A 3,521-nucleotide genomic window follows, 5' to 3' on the forward strand; every position below is an offset into this window, starting at 1 on the left:
CCTTGGTTTTCCTTGAAGAGGAAAGGGTGATGCAGCAATAGTAGTGTAAGTATTTCCCTCAGTTTTTGAGAACCAAGGTATCAATCCAGTAGGAGGCTCCTCAAAAGTCCCACGCACCTACACAAACAAACAAAGAACTCGCAACCAACGCAATAAAGGGGTTGTCAATCCCTTCAAGGCCACTTGAGAAAGTGAGATCTGATAGAGATAATATGATAAGATAAATATATTTTTGGTATTTTATAATATAGATTGGAAAAGTAAAGATGCAAATAAAAGTAGATTGAAAGCTTATATGATAAAAGATAGACCCGGGGGCCATAGGTTTCACTAGTTTCTTCTCTCAAGATAGCATAAGTATTACAGTGGGTGAACAAATTACTGTCGAGCAATTGATAGAAAAGCGAATAATTATGAGATTATCTAGGCATGATCATGTATATAGGTATCACGTTCGTGACAAGTAGACCGACTCCTGCCCGCATCTACTACTATTACTCCACACATCGACCGCTATCCAGCATGCATCTAGAGTGTTAAGTTCATAAGAACAGAGTAACGCATTAAGAAAGATGACATGATGTACAGGGATAAACTCATGCAATATGATATAAACCCCATCTTTTTATCCTTGATGGCAACAATACAATACGTGCCTTGCTGCCCCTGCTGTCACTGGGAAAGGACACCGCAAGCTTGAACCCAAAGCTAAGCACTTCTCCCATGGCAAGAAAGATCAATCTAGTAGGCCAGACTAAACTGATAATTCAAAGAGACTTGCAAAGATAACTCAATCATACATAAAAGAATTCAGAGGAGATTCAAATATTTCTCATAGATAAACTTGATCATAAACCCACAATTCATCGGATCTCGACAAACACACCGCAAAAAGAGTTACATCAAATAGATCTCCACAAGAGAGGGGGAGAACATGGTATTGAGATCCAAAAAGAGAGAAGAAGCCATCTAGCTAATAACTATGGACCCGAAGGTCTATGGTAAACTACTCACAACTCATCGGAGGGGCTATGGTGTTGATGTAGAAGCCCTCCATGGTCTATTCCCCCTCCGGCGGAGCGCCGGCGAAGGCTCCAAGAAGGGATCTCGTGGATACAGAAGGTTACAGTGGTGGAAATTGTTTTTCGTTGGCTCCCTGGATGTTTTCGGGGTACGTGGGTATATATAGGAGGAAGAAGTACGTCGGTGGCCGCCCGAGGGGCCCACGAGACAGGGGTGCGCCCTGTAGGGGTGGGCGCGCCCTTCACCCTCGTGGCCGCCTCGATCGCTTCTTGACTTGGACTCTAAGTCCTCTGGATCACGTTCGTTCCGAAAATCACGCTCTCGAAGGTTTCATTCCGTTTGGACTCCGTTTGATGTTCCTTTTCTTTGAAATACTGAAACAGGCAAAAAAACAGCAATACGGGCTAGGCCTCCGGTTAGTAGGTTAGTCCCAAAAATGATATAAATGTGTAAAATAAAGCCCATAAACATCCAAAAGGGGTAATATAATAGCATGGAACAATCAAAAGTTATAGATACGTTGGAGATGTATCAGCTTGCGACACCTAAACCCGCTTCTGCTACGAATTGTGATATGTCGAATGTTATTGATGATTCCACTTCTACTATGCATGATACTTATGAAGAAACTACTTCTGTGCTTGATACTACTGTGCCATTAGGTGAATTTCTTGATGAACAACTTGCTAGGGCTAGAGAGAATGAAATTCTTTAAACTGGTATTATTGAAGATAGTGATGATGAAGGTTCTCCCCCTAAATATGAATTACCTGTTGTTCCTGAGGGTTATGTTATGGATGAAGAAACTGCTAGAGATTTTCTTGCTTGCAATGATAGATCTGATCTTAAGAAGTTATTAGCTAAACTGAAACAGAAAACTCTGAATGCTAGAATGAAATATGACCCTACTTTTGCTACTTCAACTATCTTTGTTACTGAAAAGGATTATGATTTCTCTGTCAATCCTGAGATAATTACTTTGGCTTAATTTGATCCTTTTTATGGCTATGAATCTGAAACTGTTGTGGCACATCTTACTAAATTGAATGATATAGCCACCCTGTTCACTAATGATGAGAAATCTCGCTACTACTATATCCTTAAGATATTTCCATTCTCATTAAAGGGTGATGCTAAAATTTGGTTTAATTCTCTTGATCCTGGTTGTGTGCGTAGTCCCCAGGATATGATTTATTACTTCTCTGCTAAATATTTTCCCGCTCATAAGAAACAAGCTGCTTTAAGGGAAATATATAATTTTGTGCAAATTGAAGAAGAGAGTCTCCCACAAGCTTGGGGGAGGCTTCTCCGGTTACTTAATGCTTTGCCTGATCATCCTCTTAAGAAAAATGAAATACTTGATATCTTTTATAATGGACTAACTGATGCTTCCAAGGACCACTTGGATAGTTGTGCTTGTTGTGTTTTCAGGAAAGAACAGTCGATCAAGCTGAATTGCTATTGAATAATATGTTGACTAATCAAAACAATTGGACACTTCCTGAACCAACTCCTGAGCCAATTCCTGAGCCGACTCCTAAACCAACTCCGAAGAAGAGGGGAGTTCTATTTCTCAGTACTGAAGATATGCAAGAGGCAAAGAAATCTATGAAAGAAAAAGGTATTAAAGCTGAAGATGTTAAGAATTTACCTCCTGTTGAAGAAATACATGGTCTTAATATACCACCTATTGAATAAATACATGGTCTTGATAACCCGACACAGGTAGTAAAGGTAAATTCTCTCTATAGATATGATAAAGTTGAAATCCCGTCTACTAAGTTTGCTAGCCAATGTTTGGATGAATTTGATGACTTTATGGCTAGACAAGAAAACTTTAATGCTTATGTTGGTAGACAATTGAAGAGTAATGCTTACATGATTGGACACTTGAGTGATTATATGGCTAGAGTTAAAGGTGAACTTAAACTCATTAGTAAATATGCTTCTATGGTTACCACTCAAGCAGAACAAGTACTTAAAGCTCAAAGTGATTTGCTCGATGAATTAAATAATAAACATGATTTTGCTGTTAGAGTGGCTACTAGAACTGGTAAAATGACTTAGGAACCTTTCTATCCTGAAGGTCACTCTAAGAGAATTGAGCAAGATTCTCAGAGAAATAATTTAGATGCACCTAGTCCTTCTAAAAGGAAGAAAAGGAAAAATGATAGGACTTTGCATGCTTCTAGTGAACCTGTTGTAGACACACCTGAGAATCCCAATGATATTTCTATTTCTGATGTTAAAACACAATCTGGTGATGAACATGAACCTAGTGATAATGTTAATGATAATGTTCATGTTGATGCTCAACCTAGCAATAATAACGATGTAGAGATTGAACCTACTGTTGATCTTGATAACCCACAATCAAAGAATCAACGTTATGATAAGAGAGACTTTGTTGCTAGGAAGCATGGTAAAGAAAGAGAACCATGGGTTCAAAATCCCATGCCTTTTCCTCCTAAACCATCCAAGAAAAAGGATGATGAGGA

This window comes from Triticum dicoccoides, chromosome 5B (assembly GCF_002162155.2).
Source record: "Triticum dicoccoides isolate Atlit2015 ecotype Zavitan chromosome 5B, WEW_v2.0, whole genome shotgun sequence".
Lineage (NCBI taxonomy): Eukaryota > Viridiplantae > Streptophyta > Magnoliopsida > Poales > Poaceae > Triticum > Triticum dicoccoides.